Raw genomic sequence first — 19639 nt, 5'->3', positions numbered from 1 at the left:
AAAGTCAGGGTTTCTCAAATTCAAATTTGCTTAAAGGCTATTTTAAAGTGAAGAAGAAACAGCCGTCAAGGGTTCAGCATTAGGACTTGAACTGAAAGCCAAATTTACAACACGCAGTCAAGTGGATCAGGTTTCTGTTCAAACACTACACCAGTGTCAATCTAACGAAGAAATAGAACATCTTCATCAAGCCCTGCTTGTGACAGCTTGTCTGTATTAGCCCTACTACCGGACTCCTGTACACCCAAACACAAAGTTTCTCTCTCATAAAATCTGCCTAGCTTCATCCAAATCCTACATTCCAATAAATAGATCCAATGTGCTCGGGGAGCATAAAACCATCACAAGATGTTATTGAGTATTTTGAACCTATCCACTCCCAGCAGTGCGAACACAAAGGCTATATTTGACATGCACTGCAAAGCAAAAAAAAGCATCGCTCAGAAACTCTGCTTTGCTCCAGCGCTTGTCTTCACTCTGCAGAGCAACTATTTTTTTTAAGGATGCATCGCCGATTAGGGAATGTAAGTGGTATTCCCACTCACACACCGTACAGCAACCTTGGTTTGTCAGATATCATGGTTATAAGATACATGATGGAATACACAACAGAGATTATTTACAGTGGCGGATGCAGCCAACTGCATCATGTGTAGTACAGACACCTAGTGTAACTGTACTTACTTTACAAACAATTACACCCACCCATTTACCGACATTATTTTTACATTGTGGTGGCATTTTAGGAGGCTGCATTCATAAACATGACACTAGGTTCCTTATAAATAGCCATAAGCAGGGTATGTATTACATTTATCTACTTACATGAATCACACCTAGTGTAAGTTGAAAAATTGGTACTTAAGAGGGAAGTGCTCATGCCATTGTACAGAACACTGGTGAGACCTTACTTGGAGTATTGTACGCAGTACTGGAGACCATATCTCCAGAAGGATTTTGATACTTTAGAGAGAGTTCAGAGAAGGGCTACTAAACTGGTGCATGGATTGCAGGATAATACTTACCAGGAAAGGTTAAAGGATCTTAACATGTATAGCTTGGAGGAACGACGAGACAGGGGGGATATGATAGAAACATTTAAATACATAAAGGGAATCAACACAGTAAAGGAAGAGACTATATTTAAAAGAAGAAAAACTACCACAACAAGAGGACAGTCTTAAATTAGAGGGGCAAAGGTTTAAAATAATATCAGGAAGTATTACTTTACTGAGAGGGTAGTGGATGCATGGAATAGCCTTCCAGCTGAAGTGGTAGAGGTTAACACAGTGAGGGAGTTTAAGCATGTGTGGGATAGGCATAAGGCTATCCTAGAAATAAGATAAAGCCAGGGATTAATGAAAGTATTTAGAAAATTGGGCAGACTAGATGGGGCGAATGGTTCTTATCTGCCGTCACATTTTATGTTTCTATGTTTCTATACTTCAAAGTCACGTTTTCAGACTTTGTCAATACAAAAATTATATATTTTAGGTAGCACTGAAGGGAAAATACAATAAATTAAATATATATTTTTTTCAAATACATGGTTTTCTAATTTTGTGTAAATGAATCAAACTTGGCAAGGAAGGAGTTAATGCATTTAACACTTGCATGAATTATTTAAGACATTTTCTTAATTTTTAATGCATAAAAAGGATGATGCTACATTATTCTATGACAGTGGCACAGCCAAGACTATGATAGCTGCAAATGGCTAGCCCACCACAAACATCCACTGTGGCATGCCCTCCTCTGGGGAATTTGGCAATAAGTATTGATGCTGTGTAATGGTGCAATGATGCTATTCTCCTGGGTGAATTGCTCCACAATAATACATGGCTCAATAAACTACAGACTGATATGTTTAGACTATAAGAAAAGCAAGCAGGTAACATTGCACACAGAGATGTAATTAAAAAAAATACAAAAATAAGCCACTTTGTTTTACAATTACAGTAAATTCTACCTAATAATTCATTAACATGTTATAAAATCACTGACTCTTCCTGCAGGTGGATTTTGGAGATAAGCCATTTCTGGTGTGATATATTTTTTTTCCCCTCTAACTCTGTGTCATTTGTTATTCTACCAGTAGCAGTTTGAAATTAAAGATGGATTGAAGGAAACTTGTCTAGCCTGGTGCACAGTCCTTAATTCATCTTTAGGAGCTGGTGCTGCTGGCTTATCACACCCCTGGAGAGGTGAGGAGTGGCTGACAATGAGTGCTGGGTGCCTGGATTTGCTATTGGACATGTGAAGAGTTCTCTCCCCTCCTCTCTCTCTCTCTGCCTCCTCTGATTCTCTGATTCAGTCCCTGAGTCCCTGCACTTGCACATACTGATTGCTGGCCAGGCTGTGAGTGACTCACGGGAGCAGCAGCACATGTGGGAAGGAGGGCTCAGGGGCATCCATTGAAATCCCAGCACTGCCAGTTCTGTTCCTGTGACCCCCAGGGTGGCTTCTTATCACTGTGGACACTACATGTGGATGGCTATGTGACAAGTCCAGCTGTGACCCCCTGCTTGTCGTCTTCTACAAGTGGATTCTTAGCTTGCTGCAAGGTAAGGCTGGGCTGATCTGGGTTTAAAAAGAAAAGTTTATCTAAGTTGAGCAATCATGAGCTGGGCATTGGGTGGGCAGTGCCAGGCTAGGCAGCCCTCCCTGAGTTGTGTTACCCCAGCAGGTGCTGAGTTGGCATTCGGGATCTTGTGGACTACGCTCTCAAAGAATCCCAGCCAGCCTAAATGCTGACTGAGCGTGATGTGAGGTGCAGTCCACAATTCCCTAGAGTGCCCCTACAGCGAACCAGCCTTGATGCCAACCAGTGCCCAGTGTATAAAGCTGTCTCTGACCATGTAGACTAATATGCCAGCCAGAGGTGTTGGCATGGGGGCTAGTGTTTACAACCTTTGACAAATCATTTTCAAAATGTTCTGTAGGCACCAGTGTGGCATGGACTGTACCCACCCCAAGAATACAAGGTTTCTGGGACTTGTGTTTGTCTTTTATTTCCTGCGAGTGCAACTTTTATTTTTCTTGCTGTAGTGGAGATTGTGAAACGTTAGGAGAAGGGAATGCATTTGGGGCCATAAACTATGAGTCACTGATCAATATCATTGCTTGGCACACATTATGGCCCTAAAACCTACATGATTGTTGGTGTAATATGTGGATATTATGTAATATAATAAATTGCACACGTTGATAAATAATGGTGACTGACAACGGAGAAGACGAAGAAAAGTGCCTTTGGAATAATTCTAGAGGAATTCTGTTACAAAGTTTCGCACATTCCATTGGTTTCCATAGTGACTGCGCCATTCTAAGAACGTTGCCTGTTTTTTTGTTTTTTGTTTTTTGTTTTTTGTTTTGCTAGTGGTCCCTATTGTGCTGCTGGTGTAAACTTGACAGAGTGTTGTAGAGATTCACTAAACATCGCTTCTACATGCATTCACTGATCCCATGTCACTATGCTCAGTCAGAACGATGCAACTATTGTCTGAGCTTGATGAGAATTGTAGTCTCCACCATCTGCAGGGCCAGAGCTGTTTTTTTTTTTACATACGTTTATTACCACCCCCATGTCCCCCTGACTCCTCTCTTAACAGGTGATACTGGGTGTCTGAGCCTTTCCTGTGTTCTCCTCTGCAGTGCTGGGGTTAAAATGGAGATATGAATATAAACAAACATATTCTGAGTATTCTGCTAATTGCAGTGATTTCCTGTCATTGAAGTGCTCCACTCCAGTGCTGGTGCCAAAATGCAGAGAACATGGAAAATGAGTGTCCTCTCCTGGTGTGACTGTTTGTTCAGAGTCCCAGGCTCAGAGAGTTGTTTTTTTTTGTGTTCCACATATACAATGAATTACATGTTATGCACAGGTATTGGATTGATACTGTTTGGTTCTACTGGCTCCCTGTTGTTTTACAGAGACTGATAACACAAATTAACTGAGCCACTTACAGATGGATTTTTGTTTTCAGAAATCAGGGAAATAAATAGGATGGTCTGACTTCTCATTATCTTTAGTAATAATTGATGATGTGCTTTATTGCTGTGTCCAATATCAACACGATGATGTATGCAGCAATATAGGGATGGATTCATCTGATGTCATTGTTATAATGCAGATATAAGAGTGACTCAGTAATGGTTTAGAAAATTCTCCAAAGAGTGGAGTCAGATTACACTTTTTTATCAATGTTCTGACCAGTTCTGCAGATATGGGGTAATACAGCAATAGGGGTGTTGATTGGGGCAAAAATATGTGATAATTGTGATCTAAATGTAACGGTGCAAGGATATAATAGTGAAGTGGTGCAAGGATATTAAACTAACAAATGAAAAAGTATCTCCCAAAGTAACTGTGTTTTAAATATGTTTTGCCATTTACCCTTCCCACGATCTTGCATTTTTCTGATATATGATGTGCATTTATCCATATAATGACACATGGAGTAGCCATTTTACTTTTACAGCAGACAGCACAAGAGCCATTGTTTGTGACTGCAGCATTCTAATGAAAAGCAAATAAGGATATTATTAATAGCACACATATTATCAGGTTAAACATTTTTACATGCAAGAGAAAACAACACTTATCCCCAAACCATCTCAGCTGATGTCTGCTAGAAAACCAAAAAATGGCAGCTCCCAAACCAGTTTACATAGAGAGAGATAGAGAGATAGATATATGGCTAGATAGATAGATAGATAGATGAATGATAGATAGATAGAATGGATGGATGAGTAGATAGATAGATAGATAGATAGATAGATAGATAGATAGATAGATAGATAGACAGATAGATAGACAGATAGATAGATTATGTATATATTGATCATTACCCACTCTGTTGTTAACAAAGTACCAATGAGTCCTTAATCTTTTGTAAGAATTCTACTTCAAGAATTACTATCAATTAAAAGGCTAATGGAAAAGACTTAAAGGGTTTTATTCGCTAAATAGTGAACAGTGGCGAATAACAAACCAAAATTCAAAATTTACGACAAAACAGATGAATTGGAAAAGATCTTCACCTGAGCTGTACTCATAGCTTGACTATTATAACCTGAACTTTGTATAATTTAGTATTTGCTACAGTGTGCTATTCCGTCAATAAATCACTGAGTGTTTCCAAATGTCAAACAAATAGAGCATTTGTACATTTTATAACAGCCAGGTTAGAGTTATTCGAGAAGGAGTGTCTACAGACAGGGAAGCAGTGAATAAATCCAGGTGATGTCATGTAAGACTGTTAATGTAAAGGAAGTAAGAAGGTGTGATTTCTGAAGAATATACACCTTCTATGATTAGGGACTTGGCTCCCAGGAGCGGCTGGAGTGCCAGCAGATTCCTGGCCTTAATCTATTCCCATCTCAAATTTTAATATATTCCTGTGAAATTCAACATACACATTACTCAAGTCCATACATAGTAGCACTTTCCTGCCAGCCTTAGGATTTACCAGTGTTACACAGGTTTAATACTGAGGCTTTATTTATATACCTATCTGGGATGATTGTGTTCCCCCCACACAATTGTGATAGTATTTTTATACTACCTTCATGAACTGCCAAAGATTTTCTCTGAGATTATTTAATCTTTATAGGGCAATAAAACTGAAGGGTCACATCGTGTTATTGAATGAGCAATTAACAAGAAAATGTTATAGGAAAATCTCTCCCAGGCCATGTCTTCATTATTACCAGATGGATGTTAGATGTTAGGTGATGTGTATTGTACTACATCTCCCATAATTCTTTGTGTTCTGTAGCGCAACACCAGGGGGCACAATTTTTATCACTGATGTGCATTCAGAATCAGTTATAAAGGGTAACATTCTAATGTATTTATAGTACATACATTTTCTTATGCATTAACACATATTGATTAGATATTATATATTAAACGTATTGATACAACATATTTTATTCTGGTGATGTCATTGACACTCTTAGAGGGACAATGCCTAAACATACACAAGCAGTGTAGTATTTACTTAATAGACACATGAGAGGATTTATCAAGGTTTTGCTCATAGAAAAGCTGTACAAGTGGTGCAGTTACCAAGGAAACCAGTGGAGAGTGCCTGTTGATTAGAATTACTTACATAAAACTTGTGAATAACTATTGAATCTCCTAAGAATTTTGTGGTCCAGGTATCTTGCACACCTATCTGCTTGCTGTTTGTTAACTCCTTCAGAACCAATGACAAGCAAGTCCTCTGATGATTTAATTGGCATATGTCTAACCCCTTTTAATGAAAGGGGTTAAGTCATTGTGTGTAGGTATTATATACGCAGAAGATAAGTCAAAGTAAATCTACCCCAGTGTTGTTTTTTTTTTTTTTATATTAGATTGTATGTACTGTTAATAGACTGGCTGAGAACAAACCGAGGTGTGAATTGACATATTGTGACTATAATCAAGGCTGGCTGCTGACAGTTCCCTTGGGGAACTTGTAGAGTTAACTTGGTTTTTATACCTTGTAATCTGGTAGCAAGGCCAGGTAGCGCAGGCGGTATTTAGGTCCATATTTGTGTGAAAGGACACAATAACACTAAATTCATATGAGAGGATAAAGATTAAATAATATTAAGTGCGTATTTAGAGATTACACCCTGTTAGACCTTTAAAACGAGTTTAGATTTAGAATCCAGGACAAAGGGCTAGACAGCAGGATACTGGAACAAGGAGGCACACCTAGCTTAGGGACTGTCCCTGGAAATCTGTGACATTTGGCAGCTATACAAAGATCATTGAATAAATTAACTCATGAGGACACAGCTCAGTTGTCTACTGTTCTGTCCTCATATCATGAAGTGAAATACAGTGAAAGATTTTAAAGTGATTTGTGACTCTCTCTCTCTGATCTCTCACGCTGCTATTACAATGGGAGAGAAATGTGGTCATCACCTCCAGGGAAACATAAGAAGGGTACTTAGCAATGCCTCGGTGTAGAAGGCACCAGTCCTATCAAAGGAAAGTCTGAAATCTGCCTTTTGATATTTGTAGCCCAGAGGTGAGGTATTCAATCCTCATTGTCCTTTGCACCATTTCCAGTGACATCATAGACAGTTAACCATATTCATCAATGCATGGGAATTATTTATAACACTTTTTGCATGGTTTTCTTAGATGTTTATTTACTAAACAGTGCAGCGTGGTGGGTCATACCATGTAGGTCCAATTGGCAGATTAGAAGAAAAATAATCTCCTAATTGCTGTCATTGTCATTATTTTATCAGTCTTGGTTAAGTCTAGATTTTGCAAGCCGTCTCTCAGCTCACGAAAACCATCTTTAAATAGACTCCTACATCGTTTATATGGAATACTATTAACATTTTAACCATTTGAGATTATTAGTCAGTGTATTTACATATACTAGTGCTTCAGTCCATCAGTGTACACACTGTCTGTTGTTCCCGGTTGTATTTAAAAAAAAAAAATAAATAATAATAATTACAATATGAGCCTTCTCATTATACCTTAACATCCATTGAGACCGGTTGGTAAAAGAAGCATGTATCTGTATTGTGAGTTGGAACACATTGTATGTCAGTTCTTTATTGCCATGGAGATTATGATGAGCTATACCAGGGGTAGGCAACCTTTTAGCAGCACTGTGCCGATATAGGATTGTGATGTCCCGTAGCGTGCGGTCCTATTTTTTTTTAAATTGAGGTGTGTATGCTGCCTTATTCTGCTTGTGTTATTTTTACTGTAATTGCTTTGTATCATTGTATATGTGCGTATATGCAGGGTCGTCTTTAATATTGACTGGACCCTGGGCAAAGCATTTGCTTGGGGCCCCCTGGACCCTGTCCCCCCTCCCTCCTCCCCAGGCGTGCAATCACATCCTCCACCCCAACGCTGACACACAGACATGCTGACACACACACACACACCGATATACTGACACACACACACACACACACACACACAGACATACAAATACTGACACACCCACAGATAGATATACTGACACACACACACACACAAGCATTCTAACACACACAAAATTTACACTTTAAACCCCACCCTCCAGTTTCCTACCTTTCCAGCTGGTGGCTGAAGGTGTTGGGAGTTGGGGGTCTGGCTCTCTTGGCCAGCCCCCCTCCACTCTGCCTACTCTTCTTTCCCGCGCGCTCCTCTCTTTGTGGGAGGAAGTGATGCACGGCCGTCCCTTCCTCCCAGCCTGCTGCCGAAAATCAAGGTGTCCACTCGCGCTTTTAAAGCGCCTCAACACGCGACCAGACCCCTGCTGACAGAAGCCCACCGGGTGGCCCTTTGTGCATGGGCCAGCCGGTGGGCCTCCTTAGTGTGCGGATTACCGGCCGGGGGGTGAGAAATAGTTGAGGCCAGTGGGGCTCATGGTGCAGCTGCTCCATTTGCCCTGCGTTAAAGACGGCCCTGCGTATATGAGCTGTTATATTGTATATGTTCATGAGTAGTTTATGGTATTTTGTATGATACATATGAATGTAAGCTGTGTATGGGGGCTGCTTGTGGAATTGTGTGTGTGGATGGATATGTCACATTGTGTGTTTGGTAGTGTGTGGGGGCTGTTTGGGGTATTGCATGTAAATGGCTGCATGTGGGGTTGTGTGCATGTATGTGGATTGTTAGTGGTGTTGCGTTTGTTCGGATTGTGTGTATGTTTGTGTGTGGGCTGTCCGTATTATTTGTATGGTGGGAAGGGTTATTCTGCATTTCTGTGTATATCTAGAAGTGTGGGTGACTTCCTTGGGTTCCAGTGGGGACCAGGCCGGCCAGGTACATGTCAAAGACAGGAGCTGCAACTGCGTGCTGCTCTACTACTGTGTGGATTCTCATTCATAAGTGCTGAGAGGAAGTGATCTAAGATCACTTCCTCTACGTGCTGCAATGCATACATCGAGGTTTGCCCTTCACCACCTTTTCGGATTAGCAGATATCTGAAGTTTTACTGGGACTCCTGATAGGCCAGAGCCTGTTTGGCTCTAGCAGCCTTGAGTGCCGTGCAAAGGCACCTCGAGTGCCGTGAATGGCACTAGTGCCGTAGGTTGCCTACCCCTGAGCTATACCGTTACATTTCCCAAATGATCTGCTGTAACAGGTAAAACGAATTTGGTCTTCAGAAATTTACTTTGCACTGTTATTTAGCACATCAACATTGCCTGTATCTTATGTGGAATTTTAAATCTGTTTTACACATTCTTTACATTCTTGTCTCTCCTCACTTGTGTCTGTTTCGTAGACTCCATCAGCCTTTTTCATCCGAAGGATGGAATTTGTTTGTGACTGCGTGTGTTATGGGAGTTGTACTATGAGTAAGACTGCCAATGCTCCCTCCTACCTTTTCCCTGGTGGCTCAGCGAATAACAAAAAGTACAGATTTCAATAAAAATTGGCACTTTTATAAATTAACCTTGTTACACTCCCCATGGCAGTCAATCAGACAACCAGTTCTCTTACTTCCTGTTTTTTTTGGCTTTGTGGCGATAAACTCAAGAGGCAGCAATTGCACAGAGCAAGACTTATCATTGAGCTGCATTGGGAAGTCTGTGATTGGACAGCCACGTAAAGCCTGGGTGGAGTTAGAAGGGGAAGGCTTGCAAAGGCTGCAGATAAGAGATCTGCAGCTTTTGCAAGCAGTTTTTAGAAATATCACCAATGAAAAAGAGTATAAATAAATGCATGCATGTTATCTGTCGCAGTTTATTTAGTAATCGGTGATTTATAATGATTACTTTTGAAAAAATTTTGCTGTTTGATGCCCCTTTAAGGGTTAAAAAAATTGCAATAATATTCTGGGATAAACTAATCTATACAGAAAACACTTATTACTAATTTAGTTCTTATTACTTCGTAATTTTTTTTCCCATTAATAATTTATTTTTATTTTTCAGATTGGCTAGATTAAAATAATATCGTTTTAAAATCATTCATGTTAAAATATTTATTTGATTTTAGTATCTTTATGGCAGCAAAATTGCTTCTATAGCTCGAGTTTATTGTTCCCAAACTTTATTGACAAGCAACAATGTAGCAAAAAAGCACGCAGCCACAGGGCACATATATTCCTGAAATCCCTGCTCCCTTCCTGTGGTCCACAATCTACTAATTTCTTATTTACATTTATATAGCCGTCCGGATCTTTACCTTTCACCTAGAGCAGCACTCAAAGTTAGTTTTCGCTTGCTTCCCTTTTAGTGACACATTCAAAATAAGGTGGATGTCACAAAGACTTAGCCATGTCACAACAAATTGACAGGCTGCTAATGTTTTATTAATATTTGCACGACAGAGTTATTATTGTAATATATCTTTTGCATAAAGCATAAACCATTCTGGAATATATTATATCAATATAGATATTTTTTGTTTAAGAGGTATAATATAAAAAGCCATTTCAGCTTTCAGGAGAATTGCAAATTGTTTATCTGTGTTTATGTGATATTCTTCTTTGCCCGTTTTATTTTTATTGGGGTTGTCAAGGGAGATAAATGTTGGTCTGGCCTTCTAGACATCTGTTTTGTATCTTATTTGTATTAGTATTTATATATTCTGGTCTTGTTTTGTCACTGTATTGTGTGAAATTTGTATGCTGTGCACTTTAAACACACCGCAGATTTCTCCATGAGATGGACTTTGTATCGCACTTCCATTTATAAAAACTATTTACTTGGAAATATTTTATGTAGACAAAAGTGAATGTAAAAAAAAAAACCTGTATATTTCAAGAACAATGTGATTTAACCCCTTAAGGACCAAACTTCTGGAATAAAAGGGAATCATGACATGTCACACATGTCATGTGTCCTTAAGGGGTTAAATATAGTGTTTTTGTTACCCTATACTATAGCATCCAGCTGAGGATCACTATAGTGTCAGGAAAACAAACTTGTTTTCCTGACACTATGTAGTCCTTAGGTCCCCCTCTCCCTTAGGGCCCTCCTCCCGCTGGGCTGAAGGGGTTAAAACACCTTCAGCCACTTACCATTATCCAGCGCCGGGCTCCCTCAGCACTGGTGATCTCTCCTCCCCCTCCAACGTCAGCTCCTGAGTGGAGCCGAATGCGCATGTGTGGCCAGAGCCGCGGGCGCATTAAAAACGCCCATAGGAAAGCATTTCTCAATGCTTTCCTATGGACGTTCTGCATGCTCAATGCGATTTTTGCATTGAGCGTCGGGGAAGCGCCTCTAGCGGCTGTCAGGAAGACAGCCACTAGAGGCTGGATTAACCCTCAGTGTAAACATAGCAGTCTCTCTGAAACTGCTATGTTTACAGCTGCAAGGTTAAAACCTGGGGGACCTAGCACCCAGACCACTTCATTGAGCTGAAGTGGTCTGGGTGACTATAGAGTCCATTAACCTTCACAGCTATGTAACTGTTCAAAAGACACTAGAGGCCAAAAAAAGACCAGTATTTTTTCATTTTTTTTTTTATGAATAAAAAAATACAAGCAACAAATGAATTAAAATAGTAAAAATATAAAGCTGCCAAACATCATATCTCCCGTATTTTCTTCAGAATCACAGGTATCTCAGAGACCAGGAAGTACTAGAGGTTTCTCAGCCAATCCCCAGTCTCACTGGAAGCTCTGCATGAAGCTTTGCACATTGCATTACAGCCCTTTAACTATGTATCACTACATTTTGAACTTGAAAATAGAGCATTTGTTATTTTCATTAAAAAAGAGAGATTTATACACTTTTACTAAGAAAAACAGTGAAAATGTGGGAGAAGTAAAATATGCTTTCATTGCGGTTTGCAAACTGTCCATTTATAAATGTTAGGACCGCAGACTTAGCTGAATGATCGGTGTAGAAGACCTTTTAAAACTGAGTGAAATCAAGAGTATATGATGCAGTCCAATATGTGTTTCAGACTTCAGCAAAAAAAAAAAAGATGAAATGTTAATAAGAACATATTCACACAGTGCGTGAAACATTTTGCACTTGTTCAAAAACCATGTGTAGAGAAGCACCTTTCGTGCTACTTTTACAGTGTGAATTTGCTAGAATTAAGTTCATTACAATGACACGGTTAATCCATTCTTAGAATGTAGCAAATACCAACGTTGGCACTAAAAGTAGTTACCTGGCGCCATCTTACTGCTAAGACTCAAGCCGTTTCTGAACGATTTCTGGACCCCTTCTACATTACCAATTACAATTCCATCAGTCTTTTCTTACGAGGAACAACATTAAGTGAAAGGGGAACTTCCATTTTAGCTATATTATGAATTAGCCCAGACTACAATATCCGTGGAGACTTATTCCAAAATGTTTAGACTCTTAACAGTGGTTTGGTGCCAGGGACTTCTGGAACCATAACCATTACGGCACACTTGCTGTGGTGAATTTAATACAGTTGTTTTACCTAGTCAGTTGTATGGTTTTATTTCTCTACCCGAATATTATCAAATAGTGTGAGCATTTGACTTAACCCCTTAAGGACCAAACTTCTGGAATAAAAGGGAATCATGCCATGTCACACATGTCATGTGTCCTTAAGGGGTTAAACAGACCTGTATCTACTTACAGAATTCAGGTGTTTGTGAATAGGCCACCATTGGTTCTCCAGCTCCATGGCTGAACCACAGTTGGTAATTAGCAAGCTCCTCTTGATTGCAACAATGTTATCACAGTAAGAAGGATATTGTGCCCACCCATTCCTTCTTGGTTGGTTCTCTTGCATGCCTGCCAGGATGATCTCTCGTGTTACTTTCCATCTGGCCAGGATGGTCTCTCGTGTTACATTATGGGACCATCGACTCCAGCCTACGCCACACATTGTCCCACTTATACCACCGAATTTTTGGAGGAATGCCTAGTTGCACAACACAATCCGTCTATCTTGTATTAAACTAATGAAGAAAATTATATATATTTTAACCTTTTCAAAATACTATATCATATGAACCAATATGGCATACAAAAAACTCGAACAAGTACAGGCAACTTCCTGTGTTCCAGCTGCTGTGATCTACGGTGCTTCTGGTCCACAGCTGTTGAACTTTAGCTGAAGGAGTTATCCATCCCTAAACTGCTCTTCATATAATTCTCTTACTTGCAAACATTTAAGTAACAGAAAAGCTAAATAAATATAATGAAAGCCAATGTTACAGTTATGCTGTATTCATTCACCAAGGTGTTTGATGGTGTCGCTTTGAAGGTGTTTGATGGTATCATGTTGACATTGTAAATCTGTCACTACGTTACATTTACTTCCATCTTTCAAGCAAAATACATGTTTGAATTTGATGTGAAAGTCCATCTGCATAAAGTCAGATTGACGTCATAGTTTAAGATGAGTTTAGTATATTTTCGCTGGCAACAAATTGACTTTTAATCTGTAAATTTATATAATATACCATATATTCTGGAAACCTCCTGCCATATCTAGCAGTCATGCGGTGTTTATCTCGTACTTTCATTGATGAGGGCTATAGAATAAACTAACCAGGTTATTTACTAGATCGCTTATTGTTATAAATTCCCAAGGCAATTCTAAATACAGGAGCAGGATAACTAAAACAGACTAACTCTGCAAGCTAGATATATACAAGGTTCAGCTATTTAAACCCTACATTTACTAGGTGAATTCCTGACCATGTGCAGATTAGAGAATAACCATGTAAAAGAATTATATTATTGTAATCGGTCAGCCTCTCACGTGGGCATGGCTTAAAAGAAACCCAAATGTCTTCTTGTTCTATGTAGATGACAACGAAATGTATCTACACAGTGGATCGATGTTCTGTCGGAACATTGTCATCTTCATGTTGTTTTATCTAAAAACGTGAAGAATTATATTCTGGGAGGCTATCAAAAGATTAGCAAGGTATTTTGTGGAGTTTATATAGACTCTATTTAATGGAAAGTGCTGGAATTAGACAAAGTATGCACCAAATCAGGTACTACATGGCCCCAAGTAGACATGATGATCAATTGAATGTGATAGGGCTATCGATTGTTCATGACAATTTCATGCCTTTAGGACGCTCTGGTCACATACATCTGGAAATGTAAAAACCTACTTCAATAGTCGTTATTTTAAAGCTGCATTTCACTGTTATTCTCAACCAACATTTGGCTACAAACATAGTGGCTTAAGAGCATATGGGTTCTAGGTCATGCTGCATGTGTTCTAGATCGTATGGGTTCTAGGTCATAGTGTATGTGTTCTACATCATATGGGTTCTAGGCCATGCTGCATGTGTTCTAGATCGTATGGGTTCTAGGTCATAATGTATGTGTTCTACATCATATGGGTTCTAGGTCATGCTGCATGTGTTCTAGATCGTATGGGTTCTAGGTCATAATGTATGTGTTCTACATCATATGGGTTCTAGGTCTACATATATCTGGTTGAAGTTCCTAATTTGTGGGGTTAATAATCATAATTACCCAATCTAAGTTTAACATGTGGTGTTAGTTAAACCCCCTTTTAAATATGGACTTCATATCTGGGTATTTTGTTATTTTTTATTGAACTCTTGTTATCATCATATCAAGGATGTAATAACCAACTTGATGACTGCATAGATAACACAAACTATATAATTCTGCAATCAATATAGTCAACAAGCCATTTGTTAATTTTTCAGTTTTTTTTTTGTGGTTTTCGTCAAGATTTTGTTCTTTGTCATTCAGTTCTGATAATTCATTTAATACTATAAAGAAATATCTTGCAGCGCTTCATCCATTCTTGGGAAAAAAAACTGAAATGAACAATTATATCGCTGCAAGGCCATTCTCAGACTGCCAGTCCAAAGGTGATAATACTGCTTAGAATTCCTTTGCGTATCATTCATTTTCCAATTAGAGCTTATCTCAGTAGGAGGGAGTGGCTGTTGTATGTGTATATATTTATTTATATAGACAGACAGATAAGTATACAGAGATAGATAGATAGATAGATAGATAGATAGATAGATAGATAGATAGATAGATAGATAGATAGATAGATAGATAGATAGATAGAATGGATGGATGAGTAGATAGATAGATAGATAGATAGATAGATAGATAGATAGATAGATAGATAGATAGATAGATAGATTAGATAGATAGATAGATAGATAGATAGATAGATAGATAGATAGATAGATAGATAGAATGGATGGATGAGTAGATAGATAGATAGACAGACAGACAGACAGACAGACAGACAGAGAGATAGATAGATAGATAGATAGATAGATAGATATAGAGATAGATAGATAGATAGAGATAGATAGATAGATAGATAGATAGATAGAGAGATAGATAGATAGACAGACAGACAGACAGACAGGTAGAGAGATAGGTAGATAGATTGATTGATTGATTGATTGATTGATAGATTGATTGATAGATAGATAAATAGATAGATAGATAGAGATAGATAGAATCCCTTTTCTTACCCATGCCTCTACTCAGATGATACTTTTTGGAGAACCCTCAACACTCAGAAAGTGAATACAGTATCATAGAGTCTCACTTAGTAAATCACAGGTTCTGCGTTATACGGAAAATTGGCTCATTGTTCTTGATATAAAAAAATCTTATTGTTATTAGCCTTAAAAAAACTAACCAAGGAAATGACAGTTTTCCGTTCAGAAAGAACAAACTAACTTTTTTTTTTTTTGCTGCGTAGTAAATACTACTACACACATACACAGTGATGATAACGCTGCAAATTAAATCCAGAATTAAGACATGAGTTAAACAGCACAGTCCTAGTTATTCTGAAAGGGTTAAACAGAAGGCATGATGGAGGTGAAAATGAAATGCTGGAAGACTGTTTTTCTTCTAATCTACAAATGACCGGTCGCGCAGGCTTGTTTGCTGTCGAAGATTACATTTAAAAAAAAAACACCCTTTCTAGTTTAACGTGATAATTTTTCGAAAGTCTGTTACCCAACATAGATAGAAAGGATAAAGCCTTCACTAACACCCACATCGTTCAGCCTGAAATATATTTGTACAGCTGGGACAGAGTACAAATCCAAAAACAACGTGCTCAAATGATTCCAACATTAACTTGTGTGTTTGTACTATTCTGCTTTGCTCGATTTACAGGATCAGCAGATATCGCACTTGTAATTCACCCAGAGACCAAGTCACACACGTTACCAATAATTCCATAACCGCGGTTGTATGATCTCCCAGATTGCAGTTGCTGGAAGTTCAACCCTCAAATTGCTGAAATTAAATCCTTAGCCTTATGAGACCCAACACATATGAATTTAACATATGCTACCAATATTTATTGCAGTAACGCAGTTAAAATGTTGTGAGGCTTGGCTAACGTAACCTTTCTTACTTTTTTGGGTACATTTGAAATTTTTCATATTTACTAATACAAGCGAAGGTTAATCTCAGTAAGCTGTGAATCATTGGCAAGTGAACAGGGGAATTTTAGGCCCAATTACCTGAGCTGAAAGATTAACTGCGTTTGCGATTCATTTATTTTTGGTATTTTAGACTATATTTGAAATTCTGCAATTTTCCAAAATCACAAAAACATAAAAAATTGCTTCGGGATAATAATAATAGAAAAGTATATAACCAGGAAATGTACAGATATTCTCTGGTTTCCAAGTACTTCCTTCTTTTGACGTTACTTTTGCCTTCTTTTGATAATCTGTGACAGTTTGAATCTGATGAATACGGAGCCGCAGAGGTCACATATACATTTTTAGCTTTTTTTAAATCTGTAGCCAGCTGAATTATATTGTACGCATGATTTAGAAGTTACGCTGTTCAAGATAATTAACACATGCTTCTGATTTAACTTAGATGTGGGCACAATATAGTTAACTAGTGGGCACTATCTATTAAACTGTGCACACGAGATAACTATTTCAGCACAGCTGGGATTCCTATTAACACCTACCTCCCTGCTGCCTCCGCTGGTAGGTAGTTACATAGTTACATTACATAGTTACATAGTTACATAGTTAGATAGCTGAAAAGAGACTTGCGTCCATCAAGTTCAGCCTTCCTCACACCTGTTTTTTGCTGTTGATCCAAAAGGAAAAAAAAAAAAAAAAAACCCCAGTTTAAAGCACAATTTTGCAACAAGCTAGGACAAAAAATTCCTTCTTGACCCCAGAATGGCAGTCAGATTTATCCTTGAATCAAGCAGTTATTACCCTACATTGAAAGATTATATCCTTGAATATTCTGTCTTTGCAAGTATGCATCTAGTAGCTGTTTGAACATCTGTATGGACTCTGATAAAACCACTTCTTCAGGCAGAGAATTCCATATCCTGATTGTTCTTACAGTAAAAAAACCTTTCCTTTGCCTTAGACGAAATCTTCTTTCTTCCAGTCTAAACGCATGGCCTCGTGTCCTATGTAAAGTCCGGTTTGTGAAAAGATTTCCACACAATGGTTTGTATTGGCCCCGAATATATTTGTATAATGTTATCATATCCCCTCTCAGGCGACGTTTTTCTAAACTAAATAGGTTTAAATTTGTTAACCTTTCTTCATAGCTGATATGTTCCATTCCTTTTATTAATTTTGTAGCCCGCCTCTGCACTTTTTCTAGTGCCATGATATCCTTCTTTAGAACAGGTGCCCAAAATTGCACAGCATATTCAATATGTGGTCTTACCAGTGATTTATAGAGAGGCAAAATGATATTCTCGTCCCGAGAATTAATGCCCTTTTTCATGCATGACAATACCTTACTGGCCTTGGCCACTGCTGATTGACATTGCACATTGTTGCATAGTTTGTTGTCTATAACAATTCCCAAGTCCTTTTCGTGTGTTGTTATCCCTAATTCGCTTCCATTAAGGGTATACGTTGCTTGTGTATTCTTTACGCCGAAGTGCATAACTTTGCATTTTTCAACATTAAATTTCATCTGCCATTTGAGTGCCCAGTCCTCCAGTCTATCTAAATCCCTCTGCAGCAAAGTAATATCTTGCTCACATTGTATTATTTTACAAAGTTTTGTGTCATCTGCAAACACTGAAACATGACTTTCAATGCTGTCTTCAAGATCATTTATAAAAATGTTAAATAGAAGGGGTCCCAGAACAGACCCCTGAGGGACACCACTTGCCACCTCTGTCCAGCTTGAAAATTTACCATTAACGACAACTCTTTGTATTCTGTTTTTAAGCCAATGTTCTACCCAAGAACAAGCATTTTCATTTAGACCGATTTCCTTGAGTTTGAACACTAATCTTTTGTGTGGAACTGTATCAAATGCCTTGGCAAAATCCAAATAGATCACATCCACTGCAACACCCTGATCTATACTTCTACTTACTTCTTCGTAGAACGCAATCAAGTTAGTTTGACATGACCTGTGCTTCATAAAACCGTGTAGTAATAGTTAGCACCGGCCCTGCTGCCCAGAATATAGTATCCACAGGTTAACACACATTACTTAAATAGGGAACATATGATAACTATCTTGCGGGCATTATCTACTAAATTGTGGGCACGAGATATTACAGCATACCCACGATTTTAAATAAAAAAAAAAAAAACTTTTCACATATTACCTCCATGGCTCCGTAGATGAATATAAGTCCATTCTTTGATATATATTTTATTTTGTTATCTGTAAACATTTACTTTGTGATGAAACATTTCTCGGTGAGGTTTTGATATGTCACACTAAACTGTTCAGTACATAAGGTTACTATTGATTTCTGTAGATAAGCTGAACATTTTTAAAGAAAAACATTTATAAATCTGAACCCTTTATCGCTAGGCAGGGATTCCCACAAAAACAGATAAAGTCCATTAGTCTTTCAAATTTCTTCACTCGTAAGGGATTTATCACTAGACAGTGAATTGAAAATGAAATAGCAAAATGTATGACTACAGTCGTGTTGGAATTTTTTTTCCAAATTTGGTATTTTTACCTACATTTTGCAAGTCAGTTTTCGATTCACTAAAATTCACTGTTTAAAGAATAAAATCCATAGACAAAACTTGCAAAAATGTATAAAACAGGCAGATAAAACATTTGGTGTATCTTGTTATACATTGTTGGTGTCATTCTCTTGACAACGTTTTGCTTTTAGTGGGCAGACCTGTAAACTTTGAAACATATTTTTGCAGAATAATACAGAATTTCCAGTCAGTTTGGGGTGGACATTTCAGCAGAGAGAAAACATGTATTTTCATGGACTCGTGTTTCGATGAAATTATGCATGTAGAATGGGTACATACCTCCCAAGTGTCTCTGTTTTGGAGAGACAGTTCTTCTGTGGACCAGAACCCTCTCTTATTCTTGCTTACACCATTGTCGCTTTGTATTGGTGTCTTTCAACTTTTGGCATGTGGAAGTACAAAGCAGAGCTTCACCACAATAAAAATCACTCTTCGCACCATAACAACTTTGCATTGCTAAGGATATGGCACACAGAGTACCGTACTACTGGTCTCCCAATTGAAGGCAGCACACTGTAAGACTGCCCCCAGTCTTAATTCCTCCTTTACCTCCTCTATTCTCTCTTATTATTGAAACTGAATGAGAGTTTCTGAACTGATGTTTCCTCTTCCTGGTCTTGGAGGGGTCTGCCAGCCAAACCACTTGCTTGTGAAAGTATAGAATTTTTGTAGCCATGTTAAAGATATTCTTTTCATTATTTAAATCTTTTTTTTTTGCAATGTTTTAAATGCGT

The 19639-nt window shown here is 38.3% G+C and overlaps 1 protein-coding gene across 2 annotated transcripts in view; it reads left to right on the top strand.

The window, feature by feature from the left end:
* Positions 1-2327: 2327 nt before the first annotated feature.
* The window catches only part of MET (MET proto-oncogene, receptor tyrosine kinase), a 130623-nt gene continuing 113311 nt past the window's right edge, over positions 2328-19639 (top strand). For both annotated transcript variants that reach the window (XM_063446852.1, XM_063446851.1), the window contains exon 1: positions 2328-2564. The gene's annotated coding sequence lies outside the window, so the exon portion shown is untranslated. The remainder of the gene's footprint in view (positions 2565-19639) is intronic.

This window comes from Pelobates fuscus, chromosome 3 (genome assembly GCF_036172605.1).
Source record: "Pelobates fuscus isolate aPelFus1 chromosome 3, aPelFus1.pri, whole genome shotgun sequence".
NCBI classification, from domain to species: domain Eukaryota; kingdom Metazoa; phylum Chordata; class Amphibia; order Anura; family Pelobatidae; genus Pelobates; species Pelobates fuscus.
The sequence above is the reverse complement of the archived record's forward strand: the minus strand, read 5'-3'. Positions and strand labels throughout refer to the sequence as shown.